Source organism: Oncorhynchus masou, chromosome 33, assembly GCF_036934945.1.
Source record: "Oncorhynchus masou masou isolate Uvic2021 chromosome 33, UVic_Omas_1.1, whole genome shotgun sequence".
Lineage (NCBI taxonomy): Eukaryota > Metazoa > Chordata > Actinopteri > Salmoniformes > Salmonidae > Oncorhynchus > Oncorhynchus masou.
The window spans coordinates 45,642,870-45,653,142 of record NC_088244.1 but is presented as its reverse complement, the minus strand read 5'-3'; positions in this window follow the sequence as shown (position 1 = coordinate 45,653,142).

Sequence of the window (10,273 nt, the reverse complement as noted above, 5' to 3'; positions counted from 1 at the left end):
GACTAAAGTGGACAAAGACTATGGTGGAATGGGGCCCACGTCCTGCGCCAGAGCCGTCACCACGGACAGATGCCCACCCAGACTCTCGTATGTCTAGTTTGTCTATTTCTATGTTTGGCCTGATATGGTTCTCAATCAGAGGCAGGTTTTAGTCCTCGTCTTTGATTGGGAACCATATTTCGGTAGCCTGTTTTGTGTTGGGTTTTGTGGGTGGTTGTCTTGTGTCTTTGTTTCATTGCACCAGATAGGACTGTTTCGGTTTTCACATTTATTGTTTTGTATTTTGTAGTGTTCTCGTTTATCGTCTATATTAAAGATGTTGAACACTAACCACGCGCATTTTGGTCCTCCTCTCCTTCAATAGAAGAAAACCGTTACAATATGCCCTTTGTTTATATACATTAAAAAGTTAAACTTTAAATGAAAATGTTTAAAAGCATTATTTTCATAACAAACCAATACATTTTTAAATACATTGCGGTTAAGGTAGAGTATGATTTAATAATTTAATTAGACTGGTTTTAACACCAATCATAGTCAAACTATTGCCAACTGTTTGCCTTGAAAAAATACAAAGCATCTTTTTTTTAAAGAGCCGTAAAGGAAGCCAAAAGAGCTGGCTCATTTTGGTGTGCTGAGCCGAACAAGCCTGCTCACTGAAAGGAGCCGGAATGCCCACCGCTATTGGTGCCAATGATTTTGCCTTGGCATAGCGCCACAGCTAAATGACTGCAGCGGAATGATTGGTCAGTCACACCGCGAGCGCACACACACGCACATACATACAATTCCAACTCCATCCCTCTTTTGGTCGTATGGCTCTGTGTTTGCATTGGGTTGTGCCAAGCGAGTTGGAAAGGAGTCTGAAGAATTCTTCAGAATTTAAATGTGCACTTTATACTTCGCTGCTTCTGTATTATATATATTTTTTGTACAATTCAGCTTAGTATTTTTATAAAGTATAGTTACAAAGCCATTTATCAAATAAAACGTGTAGACCTGCATGCAGTGACTGTCGAAATGTGTCTTGTTAATCTTGTTAAAATAATGTAAAAATATCAAGTTAACAGTGTATTATTAAAGCAGTGTTAATGAGGAACAACAACGTGTGTACGGAGAAGGTGTTAAAATGTTATTTTGTGCAATCTTTTGAGTTAAGGGAACCTGCCTTATGGTAAATCAGATACTCGTGTTGATTTAACATTCGTTCCAGCTCAGGGGAGCATAATTGAATGTATAGTTGAAGTCGGAAGTTTACATACACTTATGTTGGAGTCGTTAAAACTCGTTTTTCAACCACTTCACAAAAAGATTTTGCAAGTCGGTGAGGACATCTACTTTGTGCATGACACAAGTAATTTTCCCAAAAATTGATTACAGACAAATTATTTCTCTTAGAATTCACTGTATCACAATTCCAGTGTGTCAGAAGTTCACATACACTAAGTTGACTATGCCTTTAAACAGCTTGAAAAATTCGAGAAAATAATGGCATGGCTTTAGAAGCTTCTGATAATTAGAGAGGTACTTGTGGATGTATTTCAAGGCCTACCTTCAAACTCAGTGCCTCTTTGCTTTGACATCATGGGAAAATCTAAAGAAATCAACCAAGACCTTGTAACAAAATTGTAGAACTCCACAAGTCTGGTTCATCCTTGGGAGCAATTTTCAAATGCCTGAAGGTGCCAAATTCATCTGTACAAACAATAGTACACAAGTACAAACACCATGGAACCACGCAGCCATCATACCGCTCAGGAAGGAAACTCGTTCTGAAGTACTTTGGTGTGAAAAGTGCCAGTCAATCCCAGAACAACAGCAAAGGACCATGTGAAGATGCTGGAGGAAACAGGTATAGGGTATCTATATCCACAGAAAAACGAGTCCTATATCAACATAACCTGAAAGGCCGCTCAGCAAGGAAGACGCCTTTGCTCTAAAATAGCCATAAAAAAGCCAAACTACGGTTTGCAACTGCACATGGGTAAAATTATCGTACTTTTTGGACAAATGTCCTCTGGTCTGATGAAACAAAAATAGAACAGTTTAGCCATAATGGCCATCATTATGTTTGTAGGAAAAATGGGGAGGCTTACAAGCTGAAGAACACCATCCCAACCGTGAAGCACGGGGGTGGCAGCAATTGTGTTGTGGGGGTGCTTTACTGCAGGAGGAACTGGTGCACTTCATAAAATAGATGCCATCATGAGGTAGGAAAATTATGTGGATATATTGAAGCAACATCTCAAGACATCAGTCAGGAAGTTAAAGCTTGGTCACAACTGAGTCGTCCAAATGGACAATGACCCCAAGCATACTTCCAAAGTTGTGGCAAAATGGCTTAAGGACAACAAAGTCAAGGTATTGGATTGGCCATCACAAAGCCCCGGCCTCAATCCTATAGAAAATGTGTGGGCAGAACTGAAAAAGTTTGTGCGAGCAAGGAGGCCTACAAACCTGACTCAGTTACACCAGCTCTGTCAGGAGGAATGGGCCAAAATTCACCCAACTTATTGTGGTAAGCTTGTGGAAGGCTACCTGAAACGTTTGACCCAAGTTAAATAATTTAAAGGCAATGCTACCAAATACTAATTGAGTGTATGTAAACTTCTGACCCACTGGGAATGTGATGAATGAAATAAAAGCTGAAATAAATCACTCTATTATTATTCTGATATTTCACATTCTTAAAATAAAGTGGTTATCCTAAATGACGTAAGACAGGGAATTTTTACTTGGATTAAATGTCATGAATTGTGAAAAACGGAGTTAAAATATATTTGGCTAAGGTGTACGTAAACTTCCGACTTCAACTGTATATAGAAGACTTTCTTAACCAAGTGTATAATTTTAGGATACCAGTTAGAATATTCTGTGCTGTGAGTATATGTACTGTAGATGGGCTGTTTACAGATGGGCTATGTACAGGTGCAGTGATCTGTAAACTGCTTTGACAGCTGGTGCTTAAAGCTAGTGAGGGAGATATGAGTCTCCAGCTTCAGAGATTTTTGCAAGTCGTTCAAATCATGGGCAGCAGAGAACTGGAAGGAAAGACGACCAAAGGAGGAATTGGCATTGGGGATGACCAGTGAGATATACCTGCTGGTGCGCGTGCTACGAGTGGGTGCTGCTATGGTGATCAGTGAGCTGAGATAATGCGGGGCTTTACCTAGCAGAGACTTGTAGATAACCTGTAGCCAGTGGGTTTGGCGACGAGTACGAAGCGAGGGCCAACTAACGAGAGCGTACAGGTCGCAATGGTGGGTAGTGTATGGAGCTTTGGTGACAAAACGGACGGCACTGTGATAGACTGCATCCAGTTTGTTGAGTAGAGTGTTGGAGGCTATTTTGTAGATGACATCACCAAAGTCGAGGATAGGTAGGATGGTCAGTTTTACGAGGGTATGTTTGGCAGCATGAGTGAAGGATGCTTTGTTGCGATATAGGAAGCCGATTCTAGATTTAATTTTGGATTGGAGAAGCTTAATGTGAGTCTGGAAGCAGAGTTTACAGTCTAACCAGACACCCAGGTATTTGCAGTTGTTCACTTATTCTAAGTCAGAGCCTTCCAGAGTAGTGATCCTGGACGGGCGAGCAGGTGCGAGCAGTGATCGATTGAAGAGCATGCACTTAGTTTTATTTGTGTTTAAGATCAGTTGGAAGCCACAGAAGGAGAGTTGTATGGCATTGAAGTTCATCTGGAGGTTAGTTAACACAGTGTCCAAGGAGGGGCCAGAAGTATACAGAATGGTGTTTTCTGCGTAGAGGTGGATCAGAGAATCACCAGCAGCAAGAGCAACATGATGGATGTATACAGAAAAGAGAGTCGGCCCGAGAATTGAACCCTGTGGCACACCCATAGAGACTGTCAGAGGTCCGGACAACAGGCCCTCCGATTTGACACACTGAACTTTATCAGAGAAGTAGTTGGTAAACCAGGCGAGGCAATCATTTGAGAAACCAAGGCTGTCGAGTCTGCCAATAAGAATGTTGTGATTGACAGAGTCGAAAGCCTTGGCCAGGTCGATGAATACGGCTGCACAGTAATATCTCTTATCGATGGCAGTTATGATGTCGTTTAAAACCTTGAGCTTGGTTGAGGTGCACCCATGACCAGCTCTGAAACCAGATTGCATAGCGGAGAGGGGATGGTGGGATTCGAAGTGGTCAGTAATCTGTTTGTTAACTTGGCTTTCGAAGACCTTAGAAAGACAGGGTAGGATAGATATAGGTCTGTAGAAGTTTGGGTCTAGAGTGTCACCCCCTTTGAAGAGTTGAGGTTTAGCAAAATATTTTAAAAGATATGCGAAGATAAAACTGTAAAACAATATATACAAGGGACACGACAGGACAAAGACGTCTGACTGCTGCGCCATCTTGAATATTATTTACTGGTGGTGCTTCTGCTCCATCTGATCCCTCTTCTTACTGTTGCCCTGGTGCCTGAGCCAGCTGACTGCTGGGGCTGTCCCTCCCTGCTGCTGAGGGTATTCTTTGATGAGTTGAGATCTGTCGGACATTTCCACCTGATCTAATTAATGCGCCCCTGGCCCAGCTGAGTAAGTGGCCATGAATTAAAGGATTCTTCCACCAACTCCCTTGGCCTTTTCTACAGCTACTGTACTTCCGACTGTTGTTTTCACAGCTGTCCTTCCTCTCTCTCCTCGGCTGCCAACGGTGTGACTGTGAGTGAGTTGGCTCGGCCCTCCCTCACGCGTCTTTGGTTCATTGGTTGACACTGCGTTTCTGATTGACAGGAACAACAGGTGAGGCTGTTAGTCTGAGCAGACAGTCAGAACAAATGTTTGCGCTTGAGCATTTAGGCCTATATTATTTTATTTATTTGTTTGTTATTTTAATTAGTTAATTCTAATAATTTAAATCTTTTGATTATTCATCTTCTTTTTAAAATATATTTGTATAAATAGATTCGGCTCTTCTGATATGCGAGCCGGCTCCCAACGTTCACATACAAGAGCCGGCTCTTAGAGCCGACTCATTCGCGAACGACCCATCACTAGCCGCCATGCAACGAAAACATTTGGAACATGAAAATGACTTCTGCAGAGGAACACTTTGAAGATGTAATTTTACTCCGCAAACAAAATGAGTAATTAATAGATTACTCTGACAACCCCATAGTAGAATAGGTTATCTATTTACCTAGTCGCCTTGTTGTGCGTTCTATGCGAGAGAAATATTCCTCTCAAGGCCCATTCAAGTTACGAGTGCAGTAGAGAGGGAATTCCCAGAATCAAATATAGGATGCAAAAATAGGCTACATTTATTTAGTAGGCTACTCAAACTTTTACCAGCTGCACTGGTTTAGGCTACACTTTATATGGCCTGCGTATGGCCTGATCAGCGAAAGCCTGAATTAGTGTAATTAACTGAATTACCGAAAACAAGAAGGCCTACCTGATTGCACTAAACTATGATCCCTTATTGATGTCACTTGTTAAATCCACTTCAAATCAGTGAAGATAATGGGGAGAAGACAGGTTAAAGAAGGAATGTGAGCCTTTAGACATAGATTGTGTATGTGTACCATTCAGAGGGTGAATGGGCAAGACAAAATATTTAAGTGCCTTTGAACGGGGTATGGTAGTAGCTGCCAGGCGCACCGGTTTGAGTGTGTCAAGAACTGCAACGCTTTTGGGTTTTTCCACACTCAACAGTTTCCTGTGTGTATGAAAAATGGTTACCACTCAAAGGACATCCAGCCAACTTGATCCAACTGTGGGAAGCATCAAAGTCAACATTGGCCAGCATCCCTGTGGAATGCTTTCGACACCTTGTAGAGTCCCTGCCCCGATGTATTGAGGCTATAGGAAGGTGTTCACACTGGGATATTAGGAAGGTGTTCATACTGTTTTGGACACTGTATATTGAAGATGGTATCAGCACATACTTTTTTTCTCAGTCATTCATTAGGCCATTACACTAATAACAATGATATTTTAAGCCTTGCCAATACATTGATATTCAAATTATTCTTACATTTTAAAATGTCAGAATATTGTTGACTTCCTGACAAAAAAAATAGGATGCATGCATGGTGATTTTTCTGAAGCCTATGTGACCGACGCAGGCACACATTAAAGCCATAAATAGCAGTAGCATTAATCTCACCATTGCATTTTTTATCATGAGAAAGCGACCAAAATGGAAGGAATGGAAGGATTTGTATGTAAAGCCAAGTTGAAGTCAGCATAAGATGTCATGCTCATAACAACGGCACATGGGTTTAACACAATAGAGTAGTGCAACACCCTTCAATTGAAGCGGCGGAAAGCAAACAAAGTGGCCACATCACAAAAACGGATCAAAAATGAAGATAATTATAAGGGAGCTTATAAATTGGCTACAATAATTACAAGGTCTTTTCAAGCACCAAATTGAGGTCCAAATAGGATTCTTCAAAACTCTTGTATAGTTTAAAATTGCAGGTGTAACATGGAATACAAATGATACTTGTCGTGTTATTTCATTATCCGATCATAATGTGAAGAAGCCCACTAGGCCATGTCGTTTGTCTTTATATCCAGAATAATTCACAAGAATAGAGTTGGATGTTGCGCAATAGTCTGTCTCCATAATTGCACAAAATAGACTGAGTGTCTAATCCGATGCACATGAACATGAAAACATGAACTCATTACCTTGATGCTTTTTCTGTTAAATCTAATCTTGATGGTTGTACAGTCATCTCAAAAAAAACTGAAGGACCTCAACGTTAATCCGGACCCTGATCTCTCTTTTCATGAACATATCAAGAATATTTGAAGACTGCTTTTTTTCATGTTCATAACATTGCAAAAAATCTGAAACTTTTTCCTCAAAAGTTGTGCAGAAATGCAAATCCATGCTTTTGTCACTTCTAAATTAGACTACTGCAGTGCTCTACTCTCTGGCTACCTGGATAAAGCCCTAAATTAACTTCTGTTAGTGCTAAACACGGCTGCTAGAATGTTGACTAGATCCCAAAATGTGATTATTTTTTTTATTTTTTTATTTCACCTTTATTTAACCAGGAAGGCTAGTTGAGAACAAGTTCTCATTTGCAACTGCGACCTGGCCAAGATAAAGCATAGCAGTGTGAACAGACAACACAGAGTTACACATGGAGTAAACAAAAAACAAGTCAATAACACAGTAGAAAAAAAGAGTCTATATACATTGTGTGCAAAAGGCATGAGGAGGTAGGCAAATAATTACAATTTTGTAGATTAACACTGGAGTGATAAATGATCAGATGGTCATGTACAGGTAGAGATATTGATGTGCAAAAGAGCAGAAAAGTAAATAAATAAAAACAGTATGGAGATGAGGTAGGTAAAATTGGGTGGGCTATTTACCGATAAGACTATGTACAGCTGCAGCGATCGGTTAGCTGCTCAGATAGCAGATGTTTGAAGTTGGTGAGGGAGATAAGTCTCCAACTTCAGCAATTTTTGCAATTCGTTCCAGTCACAGGCAGCAGAGAACTGGAACGAAAGGCGTCCAAATGAGGTGTTGTCTTTAGGGATGATCAGTGAGATACACCAGCTGGAGCGCATGCTACGGGTGGGTGTTGCCATCGTGACCAGTGAACTGAGATAAGGCGGAGCTTTACCTAGCATGGACTTGTAGATGACCTGGAACCAGTGGGTCTGGCGACGAATATGTAGCGAGGGCCAGCCGACTAGAGCATACAAGTCGCAGTGGTGGGTGGTATAAGGTGCTTTAGTGACAAAACGGATGGCACTGTGATAAACTGCATCCAGTTTGCTGAGTAGAGTGTTGGAAGCTATTTTGTAGATGACATCGCCGAAGTCGAGGATCGGTAGGATAGTCAGTTTTACTAGGGTAAGTTTGGCGGCGTGAGTGAAGGAGGATTTGTTGCGGAATAGAAAGCCGACTCTAGATTTGATTTTCGATTGGAGATGTTTGATATGAGTCTGGAAGGAGAGTTTACAGTCTAGCCAGACTAGGTACTTATAGATGTCCACATATTCAAGGTCGGAACCATCCAGGGTGGTGATACTAGTCAGGCGTGCAGGTGCAGGCAGCGAAAGGTTGAAAAGCATACATTTGGTTTTACTAGCGTTTAAGAGCAGTTGGAGCCCACGGAAGGAGTGTTGTATGGCATTGAAGCTTGTTTGGAGGTTAGATAGCACAGTGTCCAAGGACGGGCTGGAAGTATATAGAATGGTGTCGTCTGCGTAGAGGTGGATCAGGGAATCGCCTGCAGCAAGAGCAACATCATTGATATATACAGAGAAAAGAGTCGGCCTGAGAATTGAACCCTGTGGCACCCCCATAGAGACTGCCAGAGGACCGGACAGCATGCCCTCCGATTTGACACACTGCACTCTGTCTGCAAAGTAGTTGGTGAACCAGGCAAGGCAGTCATCAGAAAAACCAAGGCTACTGAGTCTGCCGATAAGAATATGGTGATTGACAGAGTCAAAAGCCTTGGCAAGGTCGATGAACACGGCTGCACAGTACTGCAGTGCTAGCCTCTCTACCTAGCTTCCTGTTAAGGTTACCTTTCTCTCTGATTTGGTCCTGCAGTACATACCTACACTTACGCTACTTCACAAGACGCAGGCCTCGTTACTGTCCCTAGAATTTCTAAGCAAACAGCTGGAGGCTTGGCTTTCTCCTATTGAGGTCAACTTTTATGGAATGGTCTGCATATCCATGTGAGACATGCAGATTCAGCCTCGACCTTTAAGTCTTTACTGAAGACTCATCTCTTCAGTAGGTCCTATGATTGAGTGTAGTCTGGCCCAGTGGTGCAAAGGTGAACAGCAAAGCACTGGAGCAACGAACCACCCTTGCTGTCTCTGCCTGGCCGGCTCCCTTCTCCCCACTGGGATTCTCTGCCTCTGGCTTACTAGTGCTTTTTCATGCAGTCCCGAGGAGGGGTGCATCACTTGAATGAGTCACAGACGTGATCTTCCAGTCCGGTTTAGTGCTTCCTCTGGTTCTTGGAGTGGAGGAGATCTTCATATACTCAGCCTTGTCTCAGGGTAGTAAACAGGGGTCTGTTGATATCACTCCAGTGGTGTAGGGGCTATACTCAGCCTTGTCTCAGGGAAGTAAGTCGGGGGTCTGTTGATATCCCTCTAGTGGTGTGGGGGCTATACTCAGCCTTGTCTCAGGGAAGTAAGTCGGTGGTCCGTTGATATGCCTCTCGTGGTGTGGGGGCTATACTCAGCCTTGTCTCAGGGAAGAAGGTTGGGGGTCTGTTGATATCACTCTAGTGGTTTGTGGGATATACTCAGCCTTGCCTCAGGGTACTAAGTCAGGGGTCTGTTGATATGTCTCGTGGTGGGGGAGTCTGTTGATATGCTTCTCGTGGTGTGGGGGCTATACTCGGCTATGTCTCAGGGTAGTAAGTCGGGGGTCTGTTGATATGCCTCTCGTGGTGTGGGGGCTATACTCGGCCTTGTCTCAGGGTAGTAAGTCGGGGGTCTGTTGATATGCCTCTCGTGGTGTGGGGGCTATACTCAGCCTTGTCTCAGGGTAGTAAGTCGGGGGTCTGTTGATATGTCTCTAGTGGTGTGGGAGCTATACTCGGCCTTGTCTCAGGGTAGTAAGTCGGGGGTCTGTTGATATGCCTCTCGTGGTGTGGGGGCTATACTCGGCCTTGTCTCAGGGTAGTAAGTCGGGGGTCTGTTGATATGCCTCTTGTGGTGTGGGAGCTATACTCAGCCTTGTCTCAGGGTAGTAAGTCGGGGGTCTGTTGATATGTCTCTAGTGGTGTGGGAGCTATACTCGGCCTTGTCTCAGGGTAGTAAGTCGGGGGTCTGTTGATATGCCTCTCGTGGTGTGGGGGCTATACTCGGCCTTGTCTCAGGGTAGTAAGTCGCGTAACTTCTTGTTTCGCCAACCGCGTGTCACATTTCAAAAGGCTTTATGGCGAAAGCATACCATGCGATTATCTGAGGACAGCGCCCCACACCAAAATACTTTTTCAACCAGCACAGGGTCACAAAATCATGAATACCGATGAAATAAATCACTTATCTTTGAAGATTTGCAATCCCAATGGTCCCAGCTACACAATGAATGGTTGTTTTGCTCGATAAAGTACTTCTTTATGTCTAAAAAAGTAAGTTTAGCTGACGCCAATGATCTCAGTAATCCACTCTTTCAACATGCATACAAACAAATCCAAAAAGTTACCAGTAAAGTTTGTCCAAACAAGTCAAACGATGTTTCTAATTAACGTTTTAGTGGCAGGGGGCAGTATTCGGAAATTCGGATGGATGACGTGTCCAAA